An 18,174-nucleotide genomic window follows, 5' to 3' on the forward strand; every position below is an offset into this window, starting at 1 on the left:
CACACATTTCTTTTTCTCACTTCATCAACATAAATAAAAATATAAATAAGAGATACAAAGAAATACATTTTAAAAACCAGAGGAATGGCTATTTCTCCATCTAACAGTTGACAATTAGGACACTATTCGAAACTGAACTCCCAAACTGTGAGTGCCAAACCTGCAACTGCATGCACAAAACTGGTAGTTGTTGGCAAAACTGCAAATTAAACAATGCAAACTTATATATGCAATCTCATTTTTTTTTCTGCAACATAAGCACAGTTTCCCATTTTTTAGTTTACAGTTGTGCATGTAGTTAACCTCTTTGTGCATGCCTCTGCAGGTTTTGAATTCACAGTTTAGGGGTACACTTTACAATGTTAAGTTGTTTTCCTGCATCCCTTTGAGAGTCTGGAAAAAGCTCTCATTTGACTCATTTGTGGGCTTGCAAATCATGACATGACTATACCTATAACAGTTCTGAAATCTTTAAAAGTTTGTTTTAATTATAATAAGTAATACTTATTTGAGTAGAAGAAAAAAAATGTTCTTCAGCAAAAGCAATTTTTAGAATTTGGAAAATTTGCCATTGACAGCCGTTGTTGTCTCCAGGCTGCCCCTGTCCTGCTGGAAAGGAGAGAGAAAAATATCTTTTTGCTTTGGGCTTTTGGTAATAGGTACTATATAAAATCTTAAGGTAGATAAATAGAGTCCAGAGTAGAAGGGAAGTCCCCATTTGTAATCTTGTACTTCATTTTTGCCAGAACCCAATGATTTTAAAACACCACTGTGGGAAATTTCTCCTCCCTTGGACTATAAACATGCCACAGACTTACAACACAAAGAGTGAAGCAGTGCTATAATTGGTGCCTTTCGGTGCCAAGAAATGTTTTTTGTTTTTTTTAAACTAAGGACTTTATGACCACTTGTTTGAAGGAAGCTTAGCACCCTTGTCTCCCAAGAGAGGTGTTAATTATCTGCCCCAATAACTTCCTGTTTGAATTTTAGTAGTGGTCAAGGACATGGGTCTGACACATAGGGTGTATTAATCAGACAGTATAAAAATTTACTATTTTCCAACTCATTGAAAAATTTATATTAATAGCTCCGTCTTTAAATATCTAGACAGGTTAATTATATCTGCTGTGAATATAATTGAATGCATTAGTTTCCAGTGTTTTTTGGTTCTTAAACTATAGTAACATGCTCCTGTGAAAACGCCTCAGATTTGTCATCAAACCTTTTTACTGCAGATGTGAGTGTACAATGCTTGTCATGTGTAACACGAGGATCTACTGAGTTCAGCCAAGTTGTAATTATTTTGAAAGGTTTAGAGCACTTTCTCACTGGGATCCATAAAATTCTTTGCAAGCAAAGCCCCGAAACCTCGTGACAGCGGTGTATACAATGATGCCATGGAATAATATTCTGACCCAGACATCTATTTTCATTACTGTCATAGACATCCCTGAAACAGTTTTTATCCAAAAGTGTATTAAAATAACACTGCTGACTCTTCAGTAAGCAGGCATTTGAAAAGTCTTTAATAGCCTGTACCTACATAGCATAGTTTAAAAGTATGCCTGGATTTCATTTATCTTTACTCCAAAAATAATTGATTGATTGATGTTCATTTATTGAATTGTAACAAATGTGTAAACACATACCTAGCAGATAAAAAAACAGGGGAAGCTGAACACTTTTGTGAATTAAAAATATTTATTCTTACATATAAATATCTTATACTGTTTGTTACAAATTTAGAAATGGGTTGTATAATTCATCTGTTCTTCTGCTGTCTTGGTGTACTGTGTATATCTTGTCATAAATAACTTAAACTTGTTAGTGGAGTTGTTAATAGTTATTTAAACAGTCAGATTTCAGACACATTACTAATTGCCCATGTCAGTGGCCTCTAACAGAATTTACTGTCATGAGGTAACTTTCAACTAATATGCTTTAAAGTCTTCACTATTTATTTGTGTTTATTCTTTTAAAAATGTATATTTCCAAACTGTGAATCTCTTAACAGATTTAATTTACCTGAGAATATACAGTAATGCAGTAAATTTACTGCAATTTTTTGCTGGAAAAGTCACCTTATTTGTCATCTTTGTCTATCCTGAGTGTAGGTATGATAGCCTGATGTAACAATAGATATCCTGTGAGGCACTTTGAGGGTGAAATTTGCACACAAACACCTGCACAAAGCCAAAGGAGTTAGACTGTGTGTGGGAGTTCCACAGGGATTCAGGGAACAGGTGGAGTGGATTACACACACATCCCAACCCCCAGGCATCCACTGCATGTATGGCCACGGGATCCACATAAGAATGAATCTAGTAGCCTGAGTGTCCTCATGGACCCTTCACAGAAGCCTGTTTGGCACAATTAGGGAGCCGCCCTTCCACAGCATGCATAGGATGCAGAGTCCCCGAGGATACCTGATCACTCGGTGCATTCCTCCTATCCCCTCATGGAGAGGCAATGCAGGGTTTAAGTGGCGCAGAAGACATTTATGCAGACCTTCCATACCTGTGTGAATTTTGCCCATTGTACACCTTTTATCTGGGGAGTGTTAAGATCTTTTTAACATTTAATTAATTCCCACAACACCCTGCGAGTTAGAAAAGTGTGTTTTTAACCTATTTTGTAGTTGGGAACAATTAAACACAGAAAAGTTATGACTTGCAAGCCTCTGGCAGAACCAGGAATAAAAACCAGATCTCCTGATTTCCTCTCCGATCAGGGCTTAAATTCAGCTGGAGCTGTCCGGAGTGGAGCTCCAGTAAATATTTTCAGACCCACGGGAGCCCTGGCACTCGCCATCGGGCTGAATGCCTGAGCCCTGGTGTGCCTCTGCCCCGTGGAGCTAAAATCTTTAGACCTCCCCACCCTGCTGTTGAAGCCCAGAGTCCTGAATAAGGGTAAGGGGGAGCTTCGGAAAATAATCTCTGAGAATTTAAGCCCAGTCTCCAATAGTGCCTCCTAAAACAATTCTCCCTCTCTAAAATTTTATTTTTAGCCACCCGGTAGTAGTTTACAAAAGCATGTTAAATACCAGACTTCTCAATCTGAGACCATCTGTTTCCTTCCTAACAACATCCCTCCCACATGGTGGTTGCTTGTCATCACCATTAGGGTTAGAGTAGAAGACAAAAGGAAAGGAATTTAAATTTTCCTTTATGTCCTGTTGCAGAGTGAGAGTGGTGTGTTGGGACACTGAACAGGGACTATGTTTGATGAGTTGTTCCCATGCTGTTGATTCCTTTGTGATTGCAGAGGGTGGGCTTTGCTGGACTCAGCTCTTATTTTCTCTTTCTATGTTTGTATGTATGGTCTTGTCACCTTTGGCTGCAGTTAGTACTGCTCCTCTTGTAAATGAACATCGGCAGCATAATTGCTGTGCAGTGAACAGCCTCATCTTGTATTGTGCTGTATATTTACTAATCAAGGAAGCTGCCGCCCAAATTTGTCACTAGAATGACAGATCTAATGTTAAGGGGATTTCTTACACTTTGTGCAAATTGAAATGACTTGAGAACTCAAATTCTGTTTATTTAGAAAGGACATTCAAATGAAATACAAATTACTTTTAGGATGCTATCGGAATTAATTTTATTTTCTTGTAAAATACTATGTGGAATTTGTCATTCTACCTTGGAGCATGGAATGATGGTAAGTCAATTTATTTAGCTTTTACTTATCTAAGAAAAAGATGCAGACCCTCCTTTGCCAGAATAATTGTCTGGAAGTCAGGAATGCCATAGAATCCAGGCTGCAGTCCTTGCAATTCTAGCAACACTGCAAATGAGCCTTCACATTGTGCCATGAAGGGGATTTACATTGTGCCTATTTAGATTTTTTTTTTTTTAAAGGAACTATTCTAGCTTCCATACAGTTGGGGTTTTACTCATGTCTCATCCAGCTGGATGCTTAAATCAAAGAGTTTAGTCATGAACTCTGATCTCTCTATCTTTTATGTCTTTTGTCAGTCTCTGCCCTAGAACTAGAGGAGTTTCAGTAAAAGGAAAGGCTTAATATTACATGGTTCAGCCACACTTGCTTATAGTTCAGCTCAACCTCAAACTAACCTTAAAAATTCACTTGCTGGAGACAGGTTAAGATCAATAATACAACTAAAACCTGGTCAAACTAATAAAAATATAAAAAGGAAAAGGCAAAAAACCCCACCCCTCATTTATTAAAAAGACTGATGTTTTAAATATAAATAATGAATATGTAAACTCAGGGGTTGTACCGTATGATTGGAGAATTGCTAACATAGTTCCTATTTTTAAGAAAGGAAAAAAAAGTGATCCGGGTAACTACAGGCCTGTTAGTTTGACATCTTTAGTATGCAAGGTCTTGGAAAAAATTTTGAAGGAGAAAGTAGTTAAGGACATTGAGGTCAATGGTAAATGGGACAAACTAGAACATGGTTTTACAAAAGGTAGATCGTTCCAAACCAACCTGATCTCCTTCTTTGAGAAAGTAACAGATTTTTTAGACAAAGGAAACGCAGTGGATCTAATTTACCTCGATTTCAGTAAGGCGTTTGATACTGTTCCACATGGGGAATTATTAGCTAAATTGGAAAAGATGGGGATCAATATGAAAATTGAAAGGTGGATAAGGAAATGGTTAACAGGGAGACTACAGCGGGTCATATTGAAAGGTGAACTGTCAGGCTGGAGGGAGGTTACCAGTGGAGTTCCTCAGGGATCAGTTTTGGGACCAATCTTATTTAATCTTTTTATTACTGACCTCGGCACAAAAAGTGGGTGTGCGCTAATAAAGTTTGCGGATGATACAAAGCTGGGAGGTATTGCCAATTTAGAGAGAGACCGGGATATCATAACAGGAAGATCTGTATGACCTTGTAAGCTGGAGTAATAGTAATAGGATGAAATTTAATAGTGAGAAGTGTAAGGTCATGCATTTAGGGATTAATAACAAGAATTTTAGTTATAAGCCGGGGACGCATCAATTAGAAGTAATGGAGGAGGAGAAGGACCTTGGAGTATTGGTTGATCATAGGATAACTATGAGCCACCAATGTGATATGGCCGCGAAAAAAGCTAATGCGGTCTTGGGATGCATCAGGCGAGGTATTTCCAGTAGAGATAAGGAGGTTTTAGTACTGTTATACAAGGCACTGGTGAGACTTCACCTGGAATACTGTGCGCAGTTCTCGTCTCCCATGTTTAAGAGGGATGAATTCAAACTGGAACAGGTACAGAGAAGGGCTACTAGGATGATCTGAGGAATGGAAAACCTGTCTTATGAAAGGAGACTGAAGGAGCTTGGCTTGTTTAGCCTAACCAAAAGAAGGTTGAGGGGAGATATGATTGCTCTCTATAAATATATCAGAGATAGAAATACCAGGGAGGGAGAGGAATTATTTAAGCTCAGTACCAATGTGGACACAAGAACAAATGGATATAAACTGGTCATCGGGAAGTTTAGACTTGAAATTAGACGAAGGTTTCTAACCATCAGAGGAGTGAAGTTTTGGAATAGCCTTCCAAGGGAAGCAGTGGGGGCAAAAGACCTATTTGGCTTTAAGATTAAACTTGATAAGTTTATGGAGGAGATGATATGATGGGATAACATGATTTTAGCAATTAATTGACCTTTAACTATTCACGGTAAATAGGCCCAATGGCCTGTGATGGGATGTTAGATGGGGTGTGATCTGAGTTACTAGAGAGAATTCTTTCCTGGGTATCTGGCTGGTGAATCTTGCCCATATGCTCAGGGTTCAGCTGATCGCCATATTTGGGGTTGGGAAGGAATTTTCCTCCAGGGCAGGTTGGAAGAGGCCCTGGAGGTTTTTCGCCTTCCTCTGTAGCATGGGGCATGGGTCACTTGCTGGAGGATTCTCTGCTCCGTGAAGTCTTTAAACCATGATTTGAGGACTTCAATAGCTGAGACATAGGTGAGAGGTTTTTCGCAGGAGTGGGTGGGTGAGATTCTGTGGCCTGCATTGTGCAGAAGGTCGGACTAGAGGATCATAATGGTCTTTCTGACCTTAGTATCTATGAATAGAGGATTTTTTTGTTGCACACTTGTGTGTTCCCAAACTTGTTTAAAGAAATGGTTTGTGAGCTTCCTCCCCCATGCCCCAGTAATTGTTTATGCTTTGTATAGAATAGATGTATTTATTACCTTTTTATTACAGTACATTCAAGATAAAACAGTTCTCCATATCACTGTCCATCCTATCTCTCCCAGAACATGGAATGAGAACATACAAACCTCAACTTAAATCAATTCTGTTGGTTTCCAGATGCTAAACTTCACACTGATTGCCTTTGGAGTTGCCATTGGTTTAGGTAAATTGCTAGGTGATGGTCGTTTTACTGTTAAATGTGCTGAATTACATTGAAACAAATCCAAGATGGAAAATGGGATTTGTTTTAATTGGTTAGCAATTTAAAACTTATATCTGATTTGAAAATTACTGCCTGTATCATGCAGTAAAACGGGAGGGCAGATTTATAGGAAACCCAGATTACATCTTTTGAGAAATTGAAAAAAGTTTGTTCCTTGGATTGATATCTGACTACCCTTGACTGTTGTCAGAATAGAGAAGATTTGACTAAGACCAAGATTGCTTTTTTTTTCTTATGTTTAAAAAAAGGTTTACCTGTAAGTGTGGGAAGTTTACTTAAAGTCATCAGAGAACAGCAGCTCTTCAGAGTGCTCTTGTGGGCGGCCTCCTCCTCCTGACGCTTTTAGGAGGAAAAAAAGTACTTGAGCTATTTTGGAGGCTCAATGCCTTCTTTGTCTCTCCCTCTCTCGAGTTTTTTCTGTCTCTCATATTTTTATTAAGACACTTGAAAGTCCTGTATTATAGACAAATCTGTTCTCTCACTCGTTTATTTAGGTACCATCATCTCTGATTTTGGACCCAATCCTACTCCCACAGAAGTTAATGGGACTTCTGTCTTTAATTTCAGTGGACTAGGGTGAGGCTTTGTGTTAGGAAGAAGAGCCATAAAAAGTGGGCTTGTATCCCCAGACTCCCCAGAAAAGGTTGGTTGGTCCAAGAGGGTCCGCTATATACAATACACACATCCTCATTTTTACTAGATTTTTTCTTTCAACCAGTCTGTTCTTTTTCACATTTTCTCTGAATGTTTTTTACTCTATGCCACTTTTACCCTGTTTTTTCATGTTTTTCATCTTCCATGCTCCTTTTTCATTCTGTCTGAAACATGAATGCCAGATATTTTAGTGAGTTCAAATGAAATAAAATGAGTTCACCCATCTCTGCTTGAAAATTCTATGTTGTATTAAATTTCCCTTCTCCTTTCTCATCTTCCTCTTCTTTTCTTTCACTGATTTTATTAGTCTGGCTTTGTCTTCCCTAAGATGCACACACAAAAACCTGTTCCTGAACTTGCTCACAGCACAGTGAACTAATTCCAAAGTCTTTCAGTAGCTCCACTGGATCTGTACACTTACAAAATGTTATGGGTGAACTCCTGGCCCCATTAAAGTCAATGACAAAACTCCCATTGACTTCAATAGGTTAGGATTTCACCCTATATTTCTCATGAACTTGGAAGCCTACATGTCAATTTATCTTCTGCTCCTCCTTTATGAACAGCTGGCCTCTACCTGTGAAAGGCAGGTACTGTAGTTCAAGATCTTTCAGAAACCAATTTGCCATTGCTTACGGCAGGAGGAGCAATTTGCTATAGCCCTGGTTGTATTAGCTGTGATTATTAATTAGTTATTGATTATGTGTGGTGCACATTTGTGTTTAGGGAGGTTTTCAATGCTCATTGTTTTTGTGTGTAGTCAGTAATAAGTGCCTTTCCAGGGCAAAATCTTGTTCACCTTGCCAAGCCTGAGTACATGAGCATGTGAATTTTTTGGGAGAAGTGGAGGTGAGGAATCCTTCTGCCACAGAGATTCTATAATTGCTACTCAGTAGCTTCTGTGTGCCATGGGCTCTCTAAAGAGAGGATAATCATCACTGGGTTTCCGTAATTAGTATCCACTGACCTCTATCCCAAATCCCCTTGGAGCACTAGGGCACAGTGACCTCCCATATAGGACCCAAGCATCTTTACCATATCTGTACAATGATCCAGCATCATCATTTCTACACAAATATATTCTCTTTTTCAAAGAACCATGTCTCCACTTGTCTATTTTTTTCCTGATTTTTGTGGGGCGTGTTTGGATAAAGTCAAATTGTTTTGGTGTATTAATTATAATCTGTGTTTATAAAAGATTATACTGTTAATATTCATTTTAATTGTGACACACACACAAAATCACAGCTCATTTTTCATTAATGATATCCAGGAAGAAACAAAAATACCTAACATTTGAAAAAGATAGACCATCTGTTAGGTAATCACTTGTCAAACCTCACAGTTAGTAAATCCTTACTCTGGCAACACTCCCATTAAGTCAGTGGTATGAAATAAGTACATATATGCATATGTGGACATTTTGCCAGAGTTGGGACTGCAGTAGATGGTCTTACATTATGAATTAAAGCAAGGTATTTTCTTACTTTAATGAATACAAAGATTCCAAAAGTTGCAGTCAAAAGTACATAACATCTTCATTTAAAATATAGATAAGGTGGTGGACAATCAGAGCAGGCAACATGATCGTCCAAGTTGTTGGACCTGGGTTTCACGTGCAGTTTCTAATTATGCTCACAAATATTTGTGAGGTAAATTCAGGATTGACTTAGGCCAGCTGTCAGCAGTTTGGCAAGCCAGTTACCTTTTTCCGGAGTTTGTCACTTTGTGCTCCAGAATCTAAGCTTCTGTTTGTAAATCAAACGATGGCTCTTCTGGGGTTCTGAAGCTAGCCTTCAAAATGTGAATTAAAGTGTAACTGATGCAATGAGGCTTACCAACCACTGAAACAATGTCTCTGAGAAGTATAAGCTGTCCCTGCTGATCTCAGCTGAGTGTCAACACTGAAGCCTAAAAATAACTTTCTTATTGTTGATGTAAGCATTTAAGAAAGGAGAGAAATGGTCCAATTATGAAGATTTGGAGTCTACTGTTAATGGTAACCAACCACAGCTTCTGGCTCCCATTAACGGGGAGCAGACTACCTGTTTCCCTGCTGATGGGGAACCAAGGCCAAGGAGCCCACTAGGGGATATAAAATCCCACCGAGGGAACTGGATCTGGATCTGGAGTCTTGCAAGACATCTGAATCCTAGCATGAGGGAGACAGGTCAAAGGAGATAAGCAGAGCATGCATTATTATATTTTGAACACCTGCACAATGTGAGTTGAATCTCATTTTGGTAACTCAAGCAGAGCTTTGGAAAGTATCATTATGTATGTTATTTTTTCCCAGTTTGACTCCAAGGTAATTACTGTGATAATCAGAACTAAACAGATTATTTTAACATGTGTTACTATTTGATCTGATGGACACAAAGTCCTAAAATAACTCTTAAAATAATATTGTATACTGATGCTAACTACTGTGTGGGTTAGTCAGTGAGTAACAATATGTGCAGTATGACAGCAAGAATGTAATCTGGATCCACACATTCATTCCCTATTAAGATTCTCTATAAAAAGTTGTTATATGATTGTGATTTGCCTGCATAAACCAAAGTCAGGGTCAATATTAAACATAGCACATCAGTGGGGTTTGTTTGTTCTTTGTTTTAGGAGAATCCCTATTTACTACCACAACAAATTAAATTTCAATTTATTTTGGTTGCTGTTTCTGTACTTTTTTTGTTTTATCCTTCTGCTTAAATTCTTCATGGCCTGCAGAGACCGCTTCTAGGAAGGCTGTCTGCTGAATTGGTGTCACCACAGCTCATGGTCAGATCAATCCTAAATCTGGAAGATATCTGTTTATTTTTCCACTTCATATGTCTGCCCCATGAATGGGAAGGGCATTGTCTATTTTTCTTTGGGTCAGGTGAGTTTGTACTGGCCTTAGCTCTATCATCCCTTCCATGCTTTATGGATGATTTATCTTCAGCCAGTAAAGTAGCTCTTGTATGGTCCTATGGACAAGAGAGCATATATCATCCCGCTACACTGAAATGAACAGAGCTGCATTGAACTGACATTACCCTGAGTGCACACTACATTTGGGTACAAGGGGTTAAAGGAGCTGTTGCTGGCTAAATGTGGATGTGTTGGAATGCTTCAAGAATCGATTCCAACTAATGGAAAAAATGTTTTAAAAGTGAGCTGGTTCAGTTTCCACAGTGAACAACACAAAGTGGAAACAACGTTTAATGAACCCTTAAGTAAATCCTTTTCTTTTTCCATTCCCCACCATCTGTGAGAGTAATACTTGCCCTCGTTACAGTGAGCAGTATTTCTCCCTGCAATGTATTTGCCTTATGGCTTGTAGTTTTAAGGAGAGTTCTGTGTGCCCAGGGACAAGAATGTATTTGAGGAACCTGTTCAGTATATGTTGTCCCCTAAAGTTTAATGTTTAATACCCTTCTGTGGCCTCAGTTAGCAGCAAGAATTACCCAGAAATGGCCAATCTGAAGAGCCCATTTGTAGCTTGCCCTATTGGTGCCTAATTTGCATGAATAGTGGCAATATCAGCCATCTGCATCTTGTTTTACAGAGATTGGGTACAGACTACAGATTCCCTCACGCTAGGATCAAGATGAAATATTATATGCTGAGACTTGTGTGTGTGTGCATCACCTCCACATTAAAAATTAGGGCAATCACAAGCCACATTATAATGTTTGGTGAGCAACTGCTGTCACACGGTGAATATAGTGTGTAATAATTTTGTACCAAGAGTCCAGATTTTGTGTTCTTTAAAGATGTAGTTCAGATACACAATTGCAGGGTTTAAGATAATTTATTTTGACATATAATATGATATATTAAGATGAGATTAAACAGTCAAATTAGGGAGCTGCTTGTTTTTTTAGTAAACAGATGAATCTAAGTTTCATTGTAGATTTGAGAATTAGCATGATTCTAAACCATAGGGCATATTTATTATGAACCCTGAACTGTCTTTCTGAAACCTGAAAAAGATTTGTGAAAACAGCCTGTAATAAAAATCACACACGCTTCATAAAACACTACTTGATAGATATCACTTGCACCATTAAGAACTAAACGACAAAGGATGTAATTTCAGTTCTGGCATGCAATATTATTCAAAAGCCTTTAAAACATCTTGGTGATGGGAACTATGACAACGTGACATTGAAGAATTATGAACTAAAGTCATTTATCTTAATCAGATGTTCAAAGAAATGCCATAAAATATAAAGTTATTTCATTCATCTTTACAAATTCACATGTTTTGGATGGTATATAGCTTTCTAGTTTTTCTTTTAAAAATGCTATTAATAAAAGTTCTGCATTTAAAACATCTTTTTAAAATCCAATTTGATATTGAGAAGGCAACTCCTGCCTCCAATCAGACATATTCAAAAAAGCATTGTGCTTTCTCCCTTGCTGACCCTTCTGCTTGGGCGGAACTCCCTGAAAATAATCCACAAAACAAACTCATTTTCGTCTTCCAAAACTTTCCTCAAAACTCTCCTTTGCCATGATGCCTACAAAATACTTTCAATGGTTAGACTGCATGTCTGCTGAGACCACAGCCTGTCATGCTGACCAGTATTGTCTGTCTGTCTTCTTGTACTCACCTGTATATATGTGTCTGTTGCCTCTTGTCTTATACTTAGATAGTAAGCTTTTGGGGGGCAGGGACCAGCTTTCTGTTCCTTGTTTGCACAGCACCTAGCACAATGGGGTCCTGGTTCATAACTAGTGCTTCTAGATGGTATGGTAATATAAATAATAAAGAACTCTATAAAATTTGAGTGTAAAAATATTAGAAAACCTTTTCCAAAGATAATTATGTTTATAGTTGCCCTTGTAAACTGTAAAATGCAATTATAAGGCGTTTAGGCCCTTATTGGTGACTGGATTATTATATATATCTACACACATGCAGATACATCACCATATGTATTTTGGCAAAAAAAACCCAAACTATTGAATAAAGGGACAAAATCCAGGAAATTCAAAAGTTAAAGGGGCACCTCAGCTTAAAAACAGCACTTCAGAATTTTATCGTATACTGTTGTCATATATATAAAATTAGTTTAGCTAAAAGAAGTTTCACTGTTTCTTGGTATAAGTAGTTAGTGAATCAATTTCCTCTATTGTTTTTGTGGGTCACTCACACAAGCTACAAAGGAAAGAAATTCATTTTATGTAGGGCTGTTGATTAATCGCAGTTAACTCGTGATTAACTCAAAAAATTAACTGATTAAAAAAATTAATTGCAATTAATTGCTGTTAATAATAGAAAACCAATTGAAATTTATTAAATATTTTGGCTGTTTTTCTACATTTTCAAATATAATTATTTCTATTACAACACAGAATACAAAGTATTATTTTATATTTATATTATTTAATATAATATTTAATAATATATTTATATTATTTTTATTACAAATATTTGCACTGTAAATATGATAAACGAAAAAGTATTTTTCAGTTCACCTCATACAAGTACTGTAGTACAAACTGTATCGTGAAAATGTAGATTTTCTTGTTACATAACTGCGCTCAAAAATAAAACAATGCAAAACTTTAGAGCCTACAAGTCCACTCAGTCCTACTTCTTGTTCAGCCAATTGTTAAGACAAACCAGTTTGTTTATGTTTGTGGGAGATACTGCTGCCTGCTTCTTATTTACAATGTCACCTGAAAGTGAGAACAGGCATTCGCATGGCACTTTTGTAGCCGGCGTTGCAAGGTATTTATGTGAAAGATATGCTAAACATTCAGATGCCCTTCATGCTTCAGCCACCATTCTGGAGGACATGCTTCCATGCTGATGATGTTTGTTAAAAAAAAAAAAAAAAAAAGTGCGTTAATTAAATTTGTGACTGAACTCTTTGGGGCAGAATTGTATTTTCCCTGCTCTGTTTTACCCACATTCTGCCATGTATTTCATGTTATAGCAGTCTCGGACGATGACCCAGCACATGTTGTTTGATTTACGAACACTATCACTGCAGATTTGACAAAACGCAGAGAAGGTACAAATGTGAGATTTCTAAAAATAGAAATCTCGACCCAACGTTTAAGAATCTGAAGTGCTATCTAAAATCTGAGAGGGACGAGCTGTGGAGCATGCTTTCAGAAGTCTTAAAAGAGCAACACTCTGATACAGAAACTACAGAACCTGAACAACCAAAAATCAACCTTCTGCTGGTGGCATCTGACTCTGATGATGAAATTGAACATGCATCGGTCCACTTTGCTTTGGATCATTATCGATCAGAACCCATCATCAGCATGGATGCATATCCTCTGGAATGGTGGTTGAAGCATGAAGGGACATATGAATCTTTAGGATATCTGGCACGTAAATATCTTGCGATGCCGGTTACAACAGTGCCATGCAAATGCCTGTTCTCACTTACAGGTGACATTGTAAACAAGAAGCGGGTACCATTATCTCCTGCAAATGTAACCAAGCTTGTTTGTCTGAGCGACTGTCTGAAGTAGGACTTAGTGGACTTGTAGGCTCTAAAGATTTACATTGTTTTATTTGTAAGTTCAACTTTCACGATAAAGAGATTGCACTACTGTACTTGTATTGGGTGAAGTGAAAAATATTATTTCTTTTGTTTTTTACAGTGCAAATATTTTTATTCGAAAATAAATAGAAAGTGAGCATTGTACACTTTGTATTCTGTGTTGTAATTGAAATCAATGTATTGGAAAATGTAGAAAACATCAAAAATATTTAAATAAAGGTATTCCATTATTGTTTAACTGTGTGATTAATCGCACAATTAATTTTTTAATCGCTTGACAGTCCTAATTTTATGTAACAGGAAAATATAATCACAGAAGTTAATGGATTTCAATACAAGTGGTTCATCTGAAACTACTTCTAACTTTTTCTTTTGGTAATTAACTAGATTTAATAGATTTCAGGCCAGAAGGGATCATTAGATCACCTTAGTCTAAACTATTGTGTGCCACAGGCAGAGAACATGAGAGACTGAAGTGGCACTTGTACCTGAGGTTCTGCAGTGGGAGGGAATTCATTAGGTGGAATATGCCCAGATGATCTTGGCAGGGGATCCTCACCCCTTGCTACAGAGGAAGACAAACTTCCAAGGTTCCTGCTAATCTGATCTGGAGGAAAATAACATCCAAACCCTAAATCTGGCAATCAATTTGACCCTGAGCATGTCGGCAAGACCCACCAACCGGGCATCTAAGAAGGAGGATTCTCTGTCCCAGCTTGGAGCACTAGTCCATCTTGTGTGGAGTCCTGTCTCCAGCTGTGGCCAATCTCTGATGCTATAGAGCTTGTCTTCACTGTAACAGTTCTCTTCAGTTATTAGTCTTGAGTTGCTACACTTGAGCTGTCTGCAAAACAACACTAGAGTTACACAATGACTTGAAGAAAAGGAGTACTTGTGGCACCTTAGAAACTAACAAATTTATTTGAGCATAAGCTTTCGTGAGCTACAGCTCACTTCATCGGATGCATTCAGTGGAAAAAACAGTGGGAGATTTATATACACAGAGAACATGAAACAATGGGTGTTACTATGCACACTGTAAAGAGAGTGATCACTTAAGGTGAGCTATTATCAGCAGGAGAGCGGGGAGGAGTAGATGTGCAGGTGAACGAGCCTCTGATATTGTGGCTGATGTGATTAGGCCCTATGATGATGTCCCCTGACATCCCCTCCCCTGCGCTCTCCTTCTGATAATAGCTCACCTTAAGTGATCACTCTCTTTACAGTGTGTATGGTAACACCCATTGTTTCATGTTCTCTGTGTATATAAATCTCCCCACTGTTTTTTTCACCGAATGCATCCGATGAAGTGAGCAGTGGCTCACGAAAGCTTATGCTCAAATAAATTTGTTAGTCTCTAAGGCGCCACAAGTACTCCTTTTCTTTTTGCGAATACAGACTAACACAGCTGCTATTCTGAAACCTGTCACAATGACTTGATAGGCAGCACAGAATGTTTGGATTAGCTGATGAAGAGTTGTTGTAATTTGAGCTGTTGCATTGTCACTGCATTATTAGCTGGAGCAGCAGCATGGCTCAAGTTTCAGACCGCCCACTCCACCTTTCCTGACAGGACAGCTAGCTCTATCTTAAAGCACCACTGTAACATAAATTAGAGATTTTTGTGTGCAGACAGGAGTGGGGTTAAGAGTAACACTTGAGTTATAATTCAAGGTAACTGCTGTGAAGACACTCTCTCAGAGAAAGCCGAAAAAAATAAACCAAGAATACATGTGGCCACTTGTGGTTTGAGGAGTTGAGGGAATTCCTTTGTGACCCCCGTAGGCGACTGTTTGAGACCCTGTTATATGAGATTTGATTGCAATCATTATCTTAATGCATATGTGCAAGCATTCTGAGCATGTGGAGGGTATACAGATGATCGTATTATTCCCATGACACATGAAAGAAGGGAAAGAACGGCTTGAGACTGACCCTGTACACAAAGGCTCATAGTTTCTCTAAGAACCTGGATTAAAGCATATATTTTAGAAACAGCTAATGTCATTTTAAAGACTACAAGCTATATTGAGTCCGCTGGCTCCTCTGATAAGTTGTTCCAATGTTTAATTACACTCACAGCTAGGAAATTGTGTCTTCTTTTAATGCTGAATTTGTTTAACTTCGACGTGCAGCTAGTGATCTTGTTATGCCCTTGTTAGCAAAGTTGAGAACGTCCCCACTGTCTGATATTTGTTTCATGTGTAAGTACCTATACACAGTGCTCAAGTGAACTCTTAGCTTTCGCTTTGATAACATGAATAAGCTGAGCTCCTTAAACATCACGGTATCCTAGGTACCCAGAGAGGACCACTTGCCTATTTCTACCTGATATTTCCCTTTTTAGTGTTGTTGTTTATTATTAATTGTATTATCATAGTGCGTCAGAGCTTCATTCAAGGTCAGGGACGTTTGTGCTAGATGTTGTACACAGAGCAAAATTACACTTCCTGCCCAAAGAGCTTACAAGCTAAGTATAGGACATGAGACAACAAATGGATATAGACTGTTTGATGGGGAGTACAAAGTATGATAGGCATTTTGTTGAATTGAGATCAGTTAATCAGACTGTTCACGTCACTTTGTAAAAGTAATCTGTCCTCATTATTTACTTCCCCCACCTATTTTTGTATCTTCTGTAAATGTTACCAACATCAATTTTTATATCGTTGTCTTAGTCATTGTAAAAATATTAAATAGCCAAGAACCATTCCCTAGGGATGTCTGATAGAGATGGCCCTTCCTCATTAACAACTACATTTTGAGATCTACCCATGAATCAGGTTTTTTGTTCATCTAATGTATGTCCTATTAGTTCCATTTAACTTTAAACATAAAAAATTCAAACTTCTACACAATGCAAGTTTATTAATCAAAATGTTCACAGGATCATATAGGATAGATGCTTCCTCCTGCTTTGTTCCAAATACAGAACAGAAATATCTATTGAACGTTTCTGCCTTTTCTGCCTCCAGTTACAATTTTAGCATCTATATCTAGCTATGGACCTATATCTGACACAGAGCTTTTTTAGTTCTTAATATATTTAAAAATGCTTTATTATTGTCTTTAATTCTGTTGGCTATTGATATTTCATTGATTACTTTAGCTTCTTTTATCAGTTGCCATCTACTTCCCCGTTTATAGTGTTTTATCTCCATTTCTATGTCTCCTTTTAACAAGAATGGCTTCTTGCCAATCGTAAGTTTTGTCATGTTTTTTGGAATTATGGATCCAGTAGGTGATCCTTGAATAATTCCCAGTATTTGCTAATGCTTCCCACTTTGCATTTATGTTCCCAGTCAGTTGTGCGAACAGTTACTTTAAGCTCTGGAAAATGAGACCTTTTAAAGTTCCAAATATACGTATTACTGGTTGGTCTGTTTTCACGAAGTACACATGATCAAGATCACTGGTACCTAAACAACCGCTAATTTTTAGGTCAGCAATGAACTTCTTTCTGCTCATCAGAATGAAATCCAATATTGAGTTACTCCACATTGGATGCAGGCCTTTGTGTTACGAAATTATAATCTATTAATTTTTAAAACTCTGAAACCTGAGGAAGTTTTGTTATTGGCCACATGAGATGTCCAGCAAAAACGTTTCCCAGGTTGAAGTCACCCGTGATTTCAAGTTCAGCTACAAGCAAGTTTTGAGACATTTTTATATGTGTGTTTATGTAGCGGGGGGGGCGGGTAGGTCTGTTAGTGTGTAGCTCTGGCCATCTTTTCAGAAACAGCAAAACCAGGGATGTTGACGGTTAAAGGTCACAGGAGGCCCTCTTCCTCCCAAATGAAGAACAGCTGTCCTCAGTTTGGGACAGAAATCCTTCACAAAAAACAACTCCTCCTTGACTTTTTGTTACAGTGTGATAAGTCTGCGCAGCCCACAGCAATGAGCCTCCAAGCCGAGCTCAACAGACTTGGGTTAGCAGGGTTCATGTGACGCGCTCTATAAATAGCTGTGTAGACAGAGCTTTGAAATTGCAGCTTGGGCTCTGAAGTTATGTTGAGGAACATCAGACATAAACCGGAAGGGACCCTCAAGGCTGATGAGCCCTGTCCATAATCCTGCCATACAATCACATCATAAATTTGTCCAGCTTCCTCTTAAAACTAATTAAATTGTTTCCCCTCACTATTGGGAGGCTATTCCAGCATATCACTCCTTTAATGGTTAGAAACCTTCTGATGTTGAGTCTGAATTTGTTATGGGCAGTTTAAATTCATTTGTTCTTGTGCCAACATTGTCCTTAGTCTTAAATAGCTCTTCACCCTCTCTGGTGTTCTCCCCCTAACTTTTATGGAAAGTAATCATATCCCCTCTCAGCCTTTGTTTTGCTAAGCTAAACAACCCAAGCTCTTTTAGTCTCCTCTCATAAGATAGGCCCTCCATTTCCCTGATCACCCCAGTAGCACTTCTCTGCAAGTGTACCAGTTTGAATTAATTTCATTTGCGTTTTTTGCAGCTGGATCACATTGGAGGCTTGTAGTCACCCTGTGATTCAGTAACACACCCAGGTTTCTCTTGTCTGTTGCTTCCATCTGATGATCTCCCAGTTTATAGCACAAATTCTTATTAGTAGACCCTAAGTGCATGACCTTACACTATGTAATATTAAGTTT

At 38.1% G+C, this 18,174-nt stretch overlaps 1 protein-coding gene across 6 annotated transcripts in view; it reads left to right on the forward strand.

Annotated features, from left to right (window-relative positions):
• Positions 1–18,174, forward strand: part of TENM3 (teneurin transmembrane protein 3) — a 2,200,211-nt gene that overhangs the window by 1,977,236 nt on the left and 204,801 nt on the right. The gene's annotated exons all lie outside the window — the stretch shown is intronic.

Source organism: Chelonia mydas, chromosome 4 (assembly GCF_015237465.2).
Source record: "Chelonia mydas isolate rCheMyd1 chromosome 4, rCheMyd1.pri.v2, whole genome shotgun sequence".
Taxonomy (NCBI): Eukaryota; Metazoa; Chordata; order Testudines; family Cheloniidae; genus Chelonia; species Chelonia mydas.